Source organism: Rissa tridactyla, chromosome 2 (genome assembly GCF_028500815.1).
Source record: "Rissa tridactyla isolate bRisTri1 chromosome 2, bRisTri1.patW.cur.20221130, whole genome shotgun sequence".
NCBI classification, from domain to species: Eukaryota; Metazoa; Chordata; class Aves; order Charadriiformes; family Laridae; genus Rissa; species Rissa tridactyla.
The window spans coordinates 151,901,440-151,919,972 of record NC_071467.1 but is presented as its reverse complement, the minus strand read 5'-3'; the positions used below and the strand labels follow the sequence as shown (position 1 = coordinate 151,919,972).

General features: G+C 39.1%; 1 protein-coding gene across 10 annotated transcripts in view; it reads left to right on the top strand.

Annotated features, from left to right (window-relative positions):
• The window catches only part of EPC1 (enhancer of polycomb homolog 1), a 68,337-nt gene that overhangs the window by 24,914 nt on the left and 24,890 nt on the right, over window positions 1–18,533 (top strand). The window lies entirely within an intron of this gene.

The window sequence follows — 18,533 nt, the reverse complement described above, 5'->3', positions numbered from 1 at the left end:
TGCCCATCCCAATTTGAAATCAGAAGCAAAACTTATCACGTTCATCTAGGAACAAGTACAGACCATACCTCTGGGATTTGACAACTTCCTGGAAGCTAGCAGTTCTGTGTAGAAGTTTAGGAACCACAATAGCCTGTTGTTATGCCACAGAGAAGTCAGGCACTAACATGAAGTTGTGAGCAGGGGACTGCCATGGCAGATAATGTGATGTTAGTTCTGTATATGGTGTCAGTTACACATGTAATAATGGTGAAGGTGTACATGTCATACTCTAAAGTAATGTTGAAAATACTTAAGATTTCAGAAAATAATGAGAAGAGTTAGTTGATCATCAGTGCCTTATGCAGGTCAGAGGCTTCTCTGGGAAGTCCAAATTCTTTTTTGAAATGATATGAATTGAAATATGAATTAGCAAACACACTTTCGAACAATCTTAACATGCAACATTTACGGTCTAGGCGGAGGACGTTCTTCTTCTAATTTGTTTATTGCCTATATAAGTTTTATATGTATAAAAAAAGCAGTTTAATTCCTCCTAAAAAAGCTGTTCCAGAAAAGCTAGATGTAGACCAGTCTTAAGGAATTATTCTGAAGTATGCATACTCAAATTGTTTCTAACCTTTTCTTGGTAATTGCACAAAGAGAAGACATGTAACAGCAGTGGCTTTACTCGTAGCAGTTAACTACGGTGAGACCAATTGTTCATGTTCAGGCTTAAAGACAAAAAAAGGTTAGCCTTACTTAGTACTGTTATTTACAGTGAGGATGGTTAACCACTGGAAGAAATTAAAAATATCTCTCCTATTATTTACATTAAGACTGGAGGGGGAAAAATCTCACAAACATGACTTTGTTAGCAGTATTCTTAATAGCACAAGAAGGAATACAACTGGCAGGGTTTTGGATTTAAAGGAGAGGAGCTTATGTCAGGGTAAACTGTGAGTAATTTTAAGGCCAGGCTTGTATGGAGAGACTTTGCCTCCTGGGAATCTTCACAACCTGTCTTAAAGAGGAGCCTTGTAAGATTATCTTCCTGACTTTTTCAGATTTGATCTATCACGTGATGGATTTCAGCGAAGGATCGGGTATTAATTGTATACAGTAAAATGTTAATAACATTAGTAATGGAAACGGGGAATAATTCAGTAACCTTAATGTTTGAGGATCAGGGTGACATGGCATTATTTTTCTTTTCATTTTAATAGCTAATGTCCTGCATTATATTCCAGTAAACTTTTAAGTTATTCACAGGCACCTGCCTAATATTAATTTGTTTCAGGTAGGAAAAAAGTGCAATGTGGCAAGCCCTTAAATCCGCTAATGTTTTCTTTGAGTAGATCACTTTCGTTGTCCCTGTCTCAGTATTTGTGCCTTAATTATATGATTATATTCCTCATATATGTATATGCAATTATTTCAATATAAATTTATAAGGAGTATTCAGTGTGAGTTTTGAATACCTGTAAGTTAATACATTACTTTTTCAAGCCTTTGTTTTAAAGGAGAGCGTGTGTGTATTTGTGTGGGAGTCTGCTCTGGTAGAACAGAATACTGTAATTCTCTGGTCTTCAGTCTATGTAGTAAGTTATGTGTTCTTTTTCCACTTCATTTCCACTTTCTACTTGTAAGAGGAAAAACTAGCTTTAACATCAAGGAATGCATCAAATGTCTAATGCGTCAGAATAAAAATGCTGGCTGCTGCTTTTGTATCTGTATGTATTCTCTTCCTGCTTAATAAGCCTTTACGTACACCCTGCTCTCCCTTCCACCAGTGTGTGTGGTTTTCTGTGTATTCAGCTGTATGTACATTCAAGGCCTAACCCTGTTCTGGGAGGATCTTTCTGGTTAAACAAATAGGTGAAGGTGAATTGAGGATGGAATAAAAGTTTGAAAACTTCCTGGTCTGTCAGTCTCTTCAAGCACAGGTAGTTTGAGTGAGAGCGGAAACTATCCTCTTAAGGTTTAAGTACCACTCTTAAAGATTTGTTTCCTTTATGTTTAATCAGGAGTTAAGAAATTCATGCTTTTTGAATTCGAAGCTTTCAAGAGGGTGGTGTTGGAAAGGATTGCTTTCCAACATCTGTTTACATTCATACCTTTATACCTATTTAATGGCTTCAAGGTTGTTCCTTCCTGGTTGTAAATAGAAATTAATTACAGATCTTGCAGCCTGTCTGTAAGGTGTACCAAGCTTAAATTTGAGGAGAGAGAGTTGTAGCAAAGGCTGCCCTCTATATACATTTAATGCTGCTGTCCCTTTTCTGTTATAATTTGAAGGGCTGTAGTAGAATAGACAGAATAGAATAGACTATTTCAGTTGGAAGGGAGCTACAATGATTATCTAGTCCAACTACCTGACCAGTTCAGGGCTGACCAAGTTAAAACATGTAATTGAGAGCATTGTCCAAATGCTTCTTAAACACTGACAGGCTTGAGGCATCAGCCACCTTCTCAGTAAAGAAATGTGAGTCTTCAGGTGGCTCACTGATGAGGTGTCCAACTCAAAGCATGGAAGGTGTTAGCATGGAAAGCTGAATTCTGCATAGGCTTCTGTCTCCAGATTTTCCCTTTCAAAACTTGAGGATTTTGTACAAGGCTGTGTTGTCATGAAAGTGTAATCCTTGTGGGTTAAAGATGCAGAACTTGTTTTGGAAAGGGAAGAACAGTGCAAGTTACTTTGCCAAACTGTGTCGATCTGTAATGAGTCTCACCCAAAATGTATTTCTTGGCATAGGTATGTAAACACTCGACATAACTTGATTTGTTTACTTTTCTGTCTGTGCCATTATCAACCCCCATGTTAGTCTGTCTACATAGTAGGTGTCATCTTCTCTTCCAAGCATTTCCCAAGATTAATTATTTGAAATGTCCTGTTCTCTTGTGTTTTCAAATTCTCTAGTTTTGTTTCCCTTCTCAAGTTTCTTTGAACACTGATGATAAAATCATATTCTTGGTTTCCCCTGTGCCTTTATGTTTTGCGTAAGAAATGCAGCTTTTAATTGTGGTAAATGTACACCCCCCACTCCCAATCCTGTATTAGTATTTCAGCAGGATGTGTCCTGTGTGCCTTTTTGATACTTGATTTTTCTCACTACTTGAAGTACAAGAAAAAGAATTCTGAAAAGAGTGTCAGAAAATAGGAACTGACTTCAGGAAGAAGATTTTACAGTATTGTGGTCTGATTTACAGTATTTACAATTCACTAACCTAGATATATCTCAGAAGAGAGCTGAATTTAAAACAACAGGGTTTTTTTATTGGAAAGTTTGGGAGTAGGGCTACAGGTAAGAGACAATTTGAGTTTGAGCCCTGCAGAGTTTTTGTATTTTATGTGGTTACTGGAATTCTTTAAGTGAGTTACTTCTACAAAACTGTTGGATCCTTCAGATGCTTATGGATAAATTTATGGACTGTCTTCTGTTTCTCAACAATTTTTTAATTTTTTTACTATCACTTTCTTAGCCAAACAGTATGACCTTGTTTGGCCTTTTCTTGCTACTTATCTTTGTTTTGATAGAAGAAAGTTATGATTAATCTTGGTGCACTAGCTCTGCTTCCTGATGAGGATGCTGTGGTCTTAAACTAGGCTAAGTACTATATGAGACTGTTGAAATGTTAGGACTAAAGGTAGTTCAGTATTCACAGTCCATCTTGGGCAACTAATGTATTTCACCAAGCTAGAACTTCAAAAAAACTTGAAGCTAAGTCAGTAGGTAAGACTTCATTTTCTTGCGGTTTGTATGAAGGGAAAGAACTTGAGCTACCAAAACTGAAGTGAGCCAGCTTCCCTTTTTTTTTGTCAGTAATGTAAGGTTTGTTCAGTGCGAAAAAAGTATGTGTGGGAAATTAATGAAACATACATATCTACAAAGTGCCTCTGCCTAAAAAAAAATCTTTACTGGAACTGTAGGGTAAGAGTGGCTAACAGAGCTGCCTGTTGCATGTTCATTCTCTCAGCCTTCCTCTGAAGGGAGAGGTATTTGATGTGTCTTGTCTTGAGAAGATATTTAGAAATTTGCTTCATGATAGCTAAATATTGAAAGCAAAGTTGGCATGTCTTGGTCTGGAACAGAAGGGGGTGAGGGTTTTTTGATGATCTTCAGGGCTTTATTGGAGGAAGTTGTTGCAGTTAATGCATCCACCCTTACGTCTGGCCTGGTTCTCCATAGCATCTTTATTTTTACTGTGGAAAGACCTTGAGCTGGTAGATGGTAGTTAAATGTTGTCTTTGGGAGCTTTATCTGGCTTTTAGGTACATCTTACTTTGGCTTGTATTAAATTAAATTGTAATTTCTCTGGTATAATTTTCTGTAAAAAAATAATTTGAAGGTTTTCCAATGTTAGTCTTTGCATCAGTATCATTGTCATGTCTCTCAGCAATGTAAGTTTGACCTCTTACATGACCTGTGCTCAAGAGAACTCTGGATAAAAAGCACTTTTTTATTTAATAGAGAAAGGAAAGATGTAACAATAAATTTACTGGAGAGAGTTTCTTATCCCAGGCTGTTTTGCACTGTGGTCAGAAGTGGATGTACAGTTTGCTTCTGTGTTTATACTGGATGTTTGTCATGGTTTTGTGGTTTATTCCCACCGTTAACTGGGAGCGTGTATGTGAAGCTGCGGTTTAATTTCTCTTCAGATGGTCATAGAGCTAAATTCTAGCTAAGAAGTGTACTCTGTGGATTGTTTCAGTACTTTGTTCTTTCACACTTGTTAAATGTGAATTACGCATTCTCATTGCCTGAGACTGCTAGACAGTATTTATTGCTGAGGATTTGAAGGAAGTCAGACCACCACTTTAGCAGATGGCACTGTCTGCACAGGTGGAATTGAAATTTGAGGTCCTAAGCCAGCTTTTGGCAGCAGTATTGTTTCCAGGGATGGAGAGAACATCATTTTACTTAGACTTACGGTTACTGAACTAATTCTACTTGGTCAAGTCTTTGTCATAATACTGAGTAGATGGAGGAAGTAGGAATACATTGTCTTGTGGATAGCTAGAAGTGCTTCATAGGGTAGTTCCCTTTAACTTAGCAACTGGGAAAGGAATATAAACTAATGAAGGAAAAAGTCATACAATACCATGTGTTTGAGAACTTCAAGTAGTTAGTTGCCAGAAGCGTGCTGTCAAAAATAACCAAAGATGCAAAAGAAAAAAAGTTGGAAAACCTTTTAGGTGTCTTCAAGCTATTATTATAAAAAGCTCTGAAGTATTAGTCTTGAAGACTTTTCTTTCCAGTTTCAGTGATATGTTGATAAACCTAAGGGAAACTGTCCCCACAACATTGGGGCTTAAGCATCATCCTAAGTACCATAGAGACCTCTTTGTGATAGCAAACTGTGGCAAGTACTTTGTCATCTCCGTTAGAATTTCTTGTTAACAATGCATTTTATTTTTATGCCTAGTTTTTCTCACTTTGCATTATAGCGTTGATTTTGCTTTCTATTGATCAGTGCTTTTTATCAATCATTTACTATTTGGTCCTTTGTTTTCAGCAAGGTGGAAAAAATGCAGGAGTCGTATAGAATGATCAGACCATTTAATGTGATAAGCCATATGAAACTGAGGCTGTATTTGGTAATTTAAAAGCATACCATGTTAGGCACTCTGAATTTTGTTCTCCAAGAGTGTATGCAGTGTCAAGTTGATGTTTTTCAAGATATGATGTGCTAAATAATTTTTTTATAATACACTCATTAACAGCAATATAGCTAAAATAGTCCTTACACAGAAGGGACATGATGAAGTCATGCAAAGTACAAAATCTCACTTGCAACCTCTGGTAGTTTACATGGCACTAGGTGGTGAGAGGGAGGGGTAGGATGGCTACTGTAATGGGATATTTTCTGAAGTCCTGTAAATGGGTTTCTCTGCTGCTATGTGGGCTATGTTCTTGGACTCAGCGTTTGAGAAGGGCACAAAGCACTCTCTAAAATGTCTATTATGCTTCAGAATATTAATTTATATATTATATAGGGACATTAAATCATGGATATTCATACCACTGAAACTTTATTCTTCTGTAGCCAGGAATTGCCCATTAAGAATCAGTAGCAGTCTGCAGCTGCATATGTGGTGGGGAAGCAGGCAGCTCTGTGTTGTGACTCTGTGTTATGATGGAGTTCAACTGTTCTGCCTGTAAGAGGTGGAGGAAATATGGTGTACTTAATTTGTGTTGTGGGCAGAGGCTTTTTACTAATGCAGTCGATATAAACAGTGAAGACCTAATGAGTGATGGAAAAGATGAGGGGGTTTTGTGTTGGGGTTGGTTTTTTGGTTTGTTTTGTTTCTATAAATGAAGGTCATAAATGGACTTGAATGCTGTGTAAGTGAAAGGTGTTAAAATGCCGCTTCAGTGGTGGTGAAACCAAAAAATTTGGCTGGGCTAACATTGCCATTGTGACCTGAACTAACTGACTCTGTCTCCTTGTAAATCACTTTCAGTAGTCCTGTTTTGTCCAGTCAGACACTTACCTCTCACATTGCAATGCATTGACCTTGCGATCATTAAGGAAATGCTTGTCCTTATAGTAAACCTTTCCCATTCACCCCTGTTCTTTCTTCTTTCCTCACCTCCTCCATATGGCTTTACTGTGGTTTTTTTACCTTAGTTGTTCACTGTTTATACCAGCCTTAAAAACAGTTTGATCATAATTGCACAAATTGCATGAATTTGAAATACTAGTCTGTCTTTTGTTTTTAAAGGCAATCTAAATAAAAGTGAAGATTACAAGACACCAAGAACAGTTGACCTATAAAGAATAGTGATTTAGTGCCTGACTCATAGTGCATGTAGCACTTTGTCATTCAAAACATTTTTACTGATCAGGAAACTTAAGTTGGCATTTAGTCTGAGCCTTTCAGCCTGACACGGACCTCCGCTCTAGGTAGCGTCTTTGTCCGTTCAAATGTAGCAGTGTTCATTTTAAGCCAAGAAAAGTGGCTAAATCCGTAGATCTGCAAACTGAAGACTGATACCTGCAGCAGGAAATACATAAATAAATTTATCACAGTGGCGTGTAGTCTTTGGAAGATCTATTTTAAGTTCTTCAGTATTGCACCTGTCACTGTCACTACTGAAGAAGCACTTTTCCATCTTTGTGGCATCAGATCTGAAATTCTGATGATCTGTTGTGTGTTGTGAATACAGAAGCTAGAGCATTTTAGTTGAAAGGTATTGGTAGGATTTACTTGAGTTTTCGTTAACATGTTTTGATAAAACTTAGTTCTATACTAATTGCTGGGTAGATTGCTTTACTAGATGCCTTAAGCAGTATAACTCTTGAATATGTCTCTTCTAGCATTTGTACTTTTAGGGGGGGTTCTTTAGTTTTCTCAAAAGTCTTGGCAGCTCTCTTGATACCTTGCCGTCTTTGTACATGAAAAAGCCTCTTCTCTTCTTAAGAGTTAGAAACTGCAATGTGTGGGTTGATTTCTTTTTCTTTCTTGTAACAAAAGTTGTGATTGGGCAGAATATGAGACGGGAACTTTGATACCATTGACAATGTGACAGTTATCAAGGGCAAGGTTAGGTACACTCTTGCCAGCCTGTGCATATTTACGCAGCTCACGTTTCTACTCATCCCTGTGTGACAGTTTATTTCATTCTGTGTTATACAAAAGAATAAAGTACTTAAAATGCAGGTATCGTGGAGTCTACAAAAGTGTGCATGTTTAACAGACTAGCTTTTAGTCATTACTATGATTCACCATGTGCCTTTTCTACAGACTTTATTTCTTCCCTGTAGCACTGAAATGGATAGTGCTAAAAGGGTTTTTTGTTTGCTTATTTCTGAAATCAGAAATAAGCTTGATAGTTTAAGGTGATGCTCTGGAAGCTTCTTTAGTTTGGATTTTTTAACTGGACTGTTGTATATGAGCTTTTTATATGGAACGTGCGTGTGACTTCTTAAAAGGTGCGTAGATTGTTTAAGTTGTTATGGAAACCTTCTTTTTGGTTGTCTGACATGAGCTGCTGAGCCTTAACTCGTAAATGAATAAATTTAGACAAATGTTGATAGTTGGTTTTCATGATAATGGTTTTGATGTTTTGCTGTCCCCACAGAACTTGAATACTGTAAAATGTTCAGTATATATATCAATCAAGTTCTATTATATTTAAATGTGAATGACTGCTTGAGGTAATGAAACTGTACTTTACAAAAGAGGTAGTTAAACCTGACAAGAATGTTGTACAAATGAAGCAATCTTACGGAAAGGTAGGGTTGTTGTAGTTTTGTTTGTTACTGTGTAAGCCCCATGGCTTACTCACTGATTTATCTTTTTTTTTTCTTATTTTTTTGTTCATCTGCCTTTTTTCCCCCAACCAGAAATAAAGTTGCATTTGTGTTGGGTATCTCTCAAGCCTCTTTATTAATATTGACATTAGAGTTGCATAGTGCACACTGGACTAAAAATTTCGTAGAAGAAAAAAATTATCAGACTACTAAACACAAAGACTAAAGTAAATGTGGCTTGTGCTCCCAGCCTCTGATGTCCTGTGGCTCAGGGAAAGAACAGCTGTGGGTGTATGGCTCTGTTTTTTGTGCTGTTCTTACTGCCCTTGGTAGGGATTCCCATGGGCTCCTTCTTGAGATGGCGTTAGACAAAGTGGCACTCTGATAAAATCCACACTTGTCTTGCAGTTTCAAAAATGTTTTTACATTTTTTTAAATTCCTATCATTTAGGTTAGCCTGGTCAACCAGTTTGGACATCAGTTTATTCAAAGTCTTTGGGTAATTGCACGATTTGGTGTTTGGAGATCTGACTTCCGCGTAATGCAAAGTTTCAAAGTCTTATTGCAAATTCTGAGGGGAGGAAATAGTCGCTCTAGATACTGTTTTCAAAATGTGTTTTTAATGCTTTTTAGCAGAAGAAACCAAATCCTGTTCTTCATTAGACTTGTTTTTTCTTCAGAATCTTTGAGCATATGTAGATCTGGGAAGCTGTTGATCTCCACAGTTTGTGCAGTCTGGCCTGTGGAAGGGAATGTTTTTAAGCCTGTGGTAGGCTAATACTGGGGAGATAGAGGCGCTTCTCAGACCATGTGTTACTTCTTTACCTGGTGTTTTTCTCTGCCTTGCCTGTCTTAATTGTGTACTGCTGCGAGTTGATTAATGGATCTAGATTGAGATATGCCTTAACTGCAAAGGGAAAGAGGTTGATTTAATGAGTATTGTTTAAAACCTGGTCTGAGGAACAACTACTGTGGATGGAGTTGTAGATTTTTTTCCATATTTGACATAGAAAACTTTAAGAGAAATGTAGTAGAAAACTTCACGCAACTCAGTTGACTTTAAGTCCTGTTATCTATCTAAATATAGATTTATAACTTACCTTTAACTTCATCCAGTGCTGTGTATGGTATTTTGCTATGATATGTAACTGGAATAGTTGGGGCACCCTGTCTATGTTGGAACACACAACCCTATGTGCATCTCCATATTGGTATCCTTCAGAAGAGTAGTGAAACAGAACAGAAACTTGCTTGCTGCAAAGTTGGGCTACCATGTTACTCATTATTTAGATGACATTGCTTTTTTTTTTTTTTTTTTTTAAAATCAGTGCTCAGTACTGTTAACAGTAGTATCAAGTCCCTGTAACTAGTAAAAACGCTGGAATCCAAGTGTACAGCTTTTGCCATCCAAAATTATTTGAGTTGTTATGCAGTATTGCAGATGCACAGTAATGTTTAAGCAAGCGGCAAGATACTGCTGCATTTATCTTTTTACTTGGGAACTGGATACAATTTTATTATGAGTCAACTGCGGCATGAGATGGGCTGAGCTGGTTTAACTGTGGTGGTACTAAAAAGAGGTGATTCCACTGTTTTCCTAGAGCTTGCTGTGGTCTTTACATTACCTGTCTGTGAACTGATTTAGCTCACAGCAGAAGACTCATCTAAGAATAACTCCCTTCCTCTTCCTGGGTTACAGGGCTGCATAGGCTGAAGAGTTTCATGAGAGTCAAAGTGGTTACAGAGGAAAAGATGGGGAATATTTATTGCTGTTAACAATGCTGAGGAAGATGGGACAGATCCTCCTGCTAGTATTGAGCTAGTAGCAATTTCTAAACAAAATATTTCAAACTGATACTGAGTCTGCTGAGTCCTGTGGTTCTGAATGCATGTAGTGCAGTGGCAATTTGGCAAGCAGGAGTCACTTCAGTCTTTTTAGGTAGTCTGCACAGGACCTGTGGCTGGGAAGACTGAGGTGTTAAATTCCACTTGTGAACTATAGTATTACTGCATAATTAATGTACGTGTTAAATACTAGAGTTTTCCTGATTCCCAGAGTTCCTAGGTTGTGTACGTTACCCTCTCTAGCCTGTCTCAAGCCAGTCTCATTAGTTTCTTGATATCTGCCTATCTGTTTCCACAGTAATTTAAAATATGAAACTAATTTCTTTTCAGTCGTCTGGTAACAGTACAGTAAATCACTCTCCATTTCTTCTAGCGTTGTTGTGATCTCTAGTACTAATGTTGTTAGACTTCTGGGTCCAATGCCCTGTGTGTCGTCCACCTCCCTACCACTGTGCACTGAACAAGCATAGCAGGTGAAAACTTCCTGGAAGTTGTAAGTAATTTGCTGCTGGAAGTCCATGAATACGGAAGCAAGATTTTTCCAAGAAAAGGGCCGATTCCTTGCGTACTCTTAGAAGCGTCTGATTTGAACATGGGGAAAGCAGTCGACTACAGTGCTCAAGACTGTGTGGCTAGCCTCATTTCTAACCATTGTTCCAGATAAAAAGACTAATAATTAGCAAGGTTTCTTGATAGTCTGTTAATTACAAAACCACATATTTTAAAAAGTAAATTAGATCACGTTTTCACTGAGCAATTGCTGTTTAATCCTGTGCAGCTATTTTAAGTTGGCATTTGTAGCAGAGATCTAATTATTGTAGTAATTACAGTGGAATCCTTCTTAATTGCCTACTCATGAGACTGACATCAGTTGATTAACAGAAGCGATCTCCATAGTTTTTCTCCATGTTTGGCGTATGAAGGGACAGTTTTAGGCTCTGCTATAATAACAAGAAAACAATTTTCTCTACTGCATAGAGTCATTCAGGGCATTGGGAGATCTTGGCAGCCTCAGAAGGGAAGATCTATAGCCATGTGGTTTGGGTGAATCATCAGGCAGCTTAAATGGGTGTGAGAAGGTGTTTATCCTGTGTCCGTGTATGTTAGTCTTAATAGAAAGATGGCTTTCAATTGCTTGTGGGCCAGACTGGGAGGTGGGGGGGGAGAAGTGATCTACTGTCTTCCTCAGGACCCATCACAGGGGGAGAGCAAGGAATGACATAAGGCTCTGCTTTATTGGCCCACCACTTCTATCCTGTTTTGTGTGCTTGTTGTGACCAAATTTAAACTATTAATAACATATTATATGATATTCATGTACTTGAGGTCAAGAGGGTAGAAGCTGCATGTATGCTTAGTGTTGTCTTGCCATTATCAAAGGTCAGATCTATAAGCTGGTATGCAGGAGTTGGGCTTTGCTGTCTCAAAGTCAAGGATGGGTGTAATTCAGGGACTGATCTTGTGCCAGAATACCTGTTGAAGGCTTCTGTGATCTGCAAGGCAGGATCAGATTGCCCTCATCAGTATGACTTCAGTCAGGTTTGGAGCTCTTCACCAGCAGTTGTTTGGAAACAGATGCTGTAACAAACTTGCCAGAATGTCTTCACTGTTTTGCATGTAGTAATGGGTGACTGAGTATGCATGTGAGGTAGTGAAAGGAAAAGTGTGTGGTATGTTTCTGTAATAAGTGCTTAAGTAATAACCTGTGATTCCTGTTGTTCAGGAAGAACTGGGTGTTTTTGCTTTCAGTCATACTAGAAGCTGCTAGAGCTACTTGCTGCCCTAAAGATAAGAAAAAATGCAATGAAAATCTGGGGTATTGCTGAACAGTTTACACTGATCTAGGATGGCTACTGTGTGCTGGCTGTGTGTTCTGTACCTTTGCTTACAGCATCACTGGTGCTTGCCTGTCCCTGAGTAAGCCCTTTCTATTGCAGTGGCAGATAACTACGCACACACGCAAACTCCCTCAGAAACATACATCTGATGTGTGAACTGGCTCTAGGGAGGGGGAAGGAATAATGTGAGTGGGGGATGGCATAAAAAAAAAAATCTTATTTTTTTTGCACGTAATTTTCTGAAATTGCTGTTTGTGATCCTTCTAATCTTGGATATAAGTTGTGTCTAGTTAGTAATTGCAGGACAACTAAGATCTGGTAACAGGAGGAGAAGGTGAAGAGAATAAGCCAGTTTAGTTGTTTTATTCCTTTCTGTCTCCTTTGTGCACAGATTTATTGGATTGCATCTATGGACACATTTCCTTTAGAGTAGATTGACCATTGCTCTTCTGAAAGAGGCCACTATCCCTGATCATGCAGGTTACAGAGATCCTCAAGTGGCTGAGAGACAGGATGTGTGTCCCATAGCTCACTGAGTCAAGGAAAGGGGGGAGGTTGGGGAATCATTTGCATGCAGAAGGTCGTAGAAGTGCTTCAGTAGTCCCTACCGTATGTTGTGGTATGAGTTAGTCTGAGTGGTCTTGGTGTGCAGCTGGGTCTCCTGGCAACTTTGCTGTGTTGTCCTCCACTAGTAAACATTGCTGATGTGAGATAACCAAGGTGTCGGAACAATATTGTCCCTGTGAATTTAGCAGCCAAAATCTTTACCTTTATAGCCTGGAATCAGGTTGCTCTTGCACCAGTGCACTTCTGGATGACATAATTAACAACTTCATATATATTTTTTTTTTTTCCGCACTTCCTAATGTTTTCTTATTTCATCTTAATTATAGACTAATGTGTTTGTGTTTAAGGTGAGCTGCAATTTTGTTGGACTCCTTTTGCGTGTTTGGGTTTTTTCTATAAGAGTTTTGGATCACAAGTTGCTAGAAGGTAAAATGTGTATTAAAAAGACAGGTCCATGAGTTTGTATACTTGTGTGCCCTTGATTCTGTCTCAGTTGCTTTCTGTTTTAGTGTAACTGTTGTGAGCCTAATGCTTCTTGACCTGTTGAAACTGGTATTCTTTATAGTTCTCGTACTTCAAATGTTATAGTGTGAGCTGTGAGATGGTGACTTTGGAAAGCACTTCTGTCAGACAAGGAGTGGATGTGAGAGGATTCTCCCCAGTAACACTGGTGTAAGTCAGCAGGTCTGTGGAGACCAGTAGATGGGCAGTGGTTTGATGTGGTTCCCAGTAATGACAGAATCAATTGTAGTGTCCTTTTGTGTAATTTTTGTATTTTAGAGGCAAAAATGTCATTATAATGTGCATAGACTTGAGCTCACTCCGGTGTCCTTTTTATAAGTACCAATATGTTTTAAAAACCTTTCTACTTGCTATGTGGGGCTTCCTCCACCACCTAATCTTTCACTTCTGCTGACAAAGACAGCGCTCCCTTTCTTAGGGTAGGCTTTGAGAATTTGGAGATTTTCTGCTTCTGTTCTATGCACTGGACTTCAGAGTTGGCTGCTTTGGTCATTTCCATAAGCACATGTGCCTTAAATGATTATTTCTTTTAAGAGCTCTGGAATAATTTGGAGAAATTATTTGAAGAAACACGCAGTCAAGTTACAAAAGAGTGGATTGTTTGTTTCATTTTTAAGAAGATGTACTCATTGCTACTGCAGTAATGTTTGTTTTGTTTTTTTTTTCAATTGACTTTCTAAAACCATAATGTGCATTCTGTCCCTTTGATTTGTTAATGACAGGGTTATTTCACTTAGTCTCTTAATGCTTTGTGTTGTGGTTATCTTACTTTGAATACCGTCTCTCAGGTGTGCTGCAGAGTAAATACTTCGTCAAAGACATCTTTGTGCTTCGTCAGTGCCAGTTTTCTTTGAGAAATTGTAACTAACTTGGAATTCAGTAGTCATGTTGCCAAAAGCTTACCAAGTATTACCAAAATGTGTAAAAAGGCAAATAACTGCTTGCTTTCAGTTGCTACACTTCTGCTTGCAGGCAAGAATGCTGCTTGTAGTCAGGTTAAATTGCAATTACAGTATCCTTTCTCTTTTGTGTTCTAATTATTGTAATGCAGCTTTTTTTTTTTTTTAATGTAGTGTGGTAGAAATGCAACAAGTATGCAAGTACTAAAATTATTTTGAAGAATTACACCAGTGTCTCCTTGCATTATGATTTGAGAGAGGTCCTGTTGCCCCCCAAGGCGTAACTGAACTAAAGTTCCAATTCCCTCAGGCTGCTGTGAGAGCTGTTCTGCTGTATTCCTGCTTTCCCTAGTGCCTTTGCTGCTGCCAACTTGCTTTAGATTGTTTTTTCACTCTTTGATGTTTTGAAACATGCATGGCAGTACTGATACAGTAAGAGTGGATACGAAGGACAAACTTGGTATCTTAATAGAAAGGAAGACCACAGAATAAAGAATGGTTTCAAGATATAATTTTGCTTGGGAAGTTTCTTAAACGCATCATGCCTTCTGTGTAGTTCGAAGAAGGGTTGCTGTTTTGGTGGGCTTTTCCTGTCTGATTAGAGGAAACTTTTTAAAGGAGCAACGTGTTTGTCGAGCTTTTGTTTGTTTAAACAACTAGCAGGGTAATCTGGTAAATGTTGTAACTTTAACCATCCAAATACTTTTCTGTACGGGAGTATAGTGGGATGAGAGAGGTACAGTTTCATGTTACTGGCTAGGTGTTGCAAAACACAGTGAAGCTGCTTTTCTCCTCAGACACCCTCTGTTTCTGGGCTGAGTGCTCCTACTGCATCCCTTTGACTCTGGGATGGTCTGACCATATGATGAGCCAACGTAGGAAGGCTAACCTGATGGAAAATGAACTTGGCAGGGGGAAGAGCAGGCAGATTTTTTGGGGTTTGGATGAACTCTGAATAACTTTAAATGCAAATCCAGATGAGCATTTGTACAAGGTAGAGGGAATGAAGTTTGAAGAACAGTACCGTACCATCGTTCTGAAAGTACTTGATGAAATTAGCATCACAGCACAACCAACTCCCAAAGTTGTATTTCTGATAGCTTTTTATGTCAGGCAGAGAAAGCAACTGGAGAGGGAAGCTTCTCTGGATATAAGCGTAAACTAATATGTTGAAAATAGTTAAACGTAAGCGGAAGGCAGTTTTGCTGAGAATAAACTACCTTCAGTCAGTACGTGTTGTGAAACAGGGTACGTGTGAAAGATCCAGGAGAAGCAAGTTGAGAAGGAGGGGCAAGAAACTGATAAGGCTCCTGTGTTCCTCAGTATTTTATACTGAGTTTTTGTAAGACAACTGCAGCTATTCCAATATGCTTTCAATAAGGATACCTTGTAACAGAAATCTGAACGAACTGAAAGTGGAAACTGATTAATAGGAATAAGTAATATGTGAACAATTAATATTTACAGGAAAGGTTTACCTCAAAAGGAAGAACAAGATGAGATCCATCTAGCAATGAATGTGCAGAATAAGAAGAGAATATTCTGTAAATATTTGTAATAAGATGAAACCTTCTTGATTGTATGTGATACTGAGATGGCTGAAATGTTTATCTGCCATAGCTTTTCATGAATCTTAATCTTTTTTTTTTTTTGCCCTTGGTATTCATTTTAAAAAGACAGTTTTTAGTTTAGTGATACAGCTAAGCCAGTTTAATGGCTAACTGCTACCAAAGGGATTCATTTTTCTCTCTTCCTTTCCCCACTGCCTCCGCCCTGGCAGTTCAGGGAACTAATTTGTCAGAAGACTAATCGTTTCTAATTGTTTTCAGGGGAAATAACAGGAGAGAGATGGCTTTCTGTGGATTTGGTTCCCTAAGCTGTCGTCATAGGTTCAGTCTGGCATAAGGCAGTGGTAATATGGAGAATGACAGCAAGGGGCACAAGACTGCGTTGCACCTTGTGATGGTAGCTGTTAGATGAGTTTCCTTCTGACATGACAGATTACAGCCTTTGAGCTTGACTAACTCGCCTGAAGTTCATGCTAGGAGTTTAAAGAAACAGGATGAAATTATTTCACAGCTATTTGAGAACTGTAAAGGGGCAGATGATGTTTCAGAGAAGGGGAAAAGGCACTGCAACCATGCTTCTTGAAATAAAATCAACATAAAACCCACAAAAAAACTTCAAACAAAAGCCCTCAAACCAAAGTCCCATAACAGCCTGTTGAAAAAGTAGGAGCCTAGAGGGTTCCAAACAAGCTATCTTAACAGTGGTTCCCGGAGGAATATGGATAATGTAAATTATTTGGCCTCCGTAATCACCTGGAAGATACTAATCTCTTTGTGAACAACTAATAGGAATTTTTGAAGAACAAACCCCAGTTAATCCAGTATAACTTCTTTCTGTGGCGGGGCAAGGGACCTAGTGGATAGTTGCATCTTGACTTTTAAAAAAGGCGCTTTTTTGTGCGTGTAAAGGGTAGGTCGCCTTGTCTATTTATTTTCTTTTATTTAGTGGAGTTTCATAGTGATGAATTGAAACAGATACCAACAGCAGATTAGTTTACCAGTTTCAGTGGAGGAACTTTTATCCAGTTGCTTTAGTAATATGTGGGTCTACTAATACACTCTGCTTAAATACTGAGTATTATTGTAATTGGGATGAAAGTCGGGTGAAACTATGATTTGTGCTTCTGTTTTAAGAACACTGTTAAATTTTTTTTAACTACTTGTTTCTGAAGCCTGTTAAGAAATTTGTATAGACTACTGGTACTAACTCAGTGATGGTTTCCATATCAGGGATGGATCAGAGAAATTGAAATCTTAATTTAGTGTCTAACCCCATTTTCTTCCCTGAAACAAAGCAATTTTTTGTGTTTAAACACACAAGTTGGGATAAAATGCATCCTGAATCCTTCATATGAAACAGTAAGCCTTTGCTGTTACTCAAAAACCATTGACTACTACAGTGTATCTGACATAGAATCCTACGGTACTACATGGAAATAAAGCTTAATTCCCTGTTCTGCAACAGTTGTAGCTGTTGGGACAAATTCTGGAAGAACTATTACTGTTTACACAAATTTGAGGTGTCTAGCAGCAGTGCTTCACTAAAAGGTAGAAAATAAATTATTTTGTCCCATACCCCAGAAAGAATTTAGGCTGCCACATCTCCTAGGTGACATACGTGTCTGCACTTAACAAATGCTGGAGGATCAAAATCAGTCTAGTGAGTTTTACTTGCGACTGTATGATAAGTGTTACTCTTTTCGTGAAGAAACTTTTTAACAGGGGACAGATGTGAAAAAAAACCACTGCGACTTGTTTGAAGGTAAAGATAGCCTAAAATCCTGTGAATCCTTCCAAGAGAATTACATCTTGGAACAGGTTTTAGTTTGAGGCTGCACTAACTGTGCAGTTTACAGTAAAGCCTATTTTTATAATTTTCTTTTTTTTTCTTTTTTTCAAGTTTAGATAGTAGATGTTAATTGCCTTTGTTGTACTGAAGAGGGGGTAAACTGAAGTCAGACAGACAATCGTAGAATCATAGAATTGTTAGGGTTGGAAGGGACCTTAAAGATCATCTAGTTCCAACCCCCCTGCCATGGGCACGGACACCTCCCACTAGATCAGGTTGCTCAGAGCCCCATCCAGCCTGGCCTTAAAAACTTCCAGGGATGGGGCTTCCACCACCTCTCTGGGCAGCCTGTTCCAGTGTCTTACCACCGTCATGGTGAAGAACTTCTTCCTAATGTCCAGTCTGAATCGTCCCGTCTCTAACTTTAATCCATTTCCTCTAGTCCTACCATTACCCGACACCCTAAAAAGTCCCTCACCAGCTTTCTTGTAGGCCCCCTTAAGATACTGGTAGGCCACTATGAGGTCTCCTTGGAGCCTTCTTTTCTCCAGACTGAATAACCCCAACTCTCTCAGTCTGTCCTCACAGGAGATGTGCTCCAGCCCTCTGACCATCCTTGTGGCCCTTTTCTGGACACGTTCCAGCACGTCCATATCTTTCTTGTAGTAGGGGCTCCAGGTGGGGTCTCACAAGAGTGGAGTGGAGAGGGAGAATCACCTCCCTCGAACTGCTGGCCACGCTTGTCCTCCTGATGCAGCCCAGGATATGACTGGCTTTCTGGGCTGCTAGTGCACACTGATGGCTCATGTTGAGCCTCTTGTCTACCAGCACCCTCAAGTCCTTTTCTTCAGGGCTGCTCTCAAGCCAGTCACTGCCCAGCCTATATCGGTGCTTGGGATTGCCTCGACCCAGATTGAGGACCTTGCACTTGGTCTTGTTGAACTTCATAAGATTGGCATGGTCCCACCTCTCCAGCCTGTCAAGGTCCCTCTGGATGGCATCCCTTCCCTCCAGCGTGTCAGCCGCCCCACACAGCTTGGTGTCGTCGGCAAACTTGCTGAGGGTGCACTGTATGCCACTGTCCATGTCGCTGACAAAGATGTGAAACAAGACCGGTCCCAGTACTGATCCTTGAGGGACTCCACTTGTCACTGGCCTCCACTTGGACATGGACCCATTGACAGCCACTCTTTGGGTGCAGCCGTCAAGCCAGTTCTTTATCCACTGAATTGTCCATCCATCAAACCCATATTTTATCAGCTTGGAG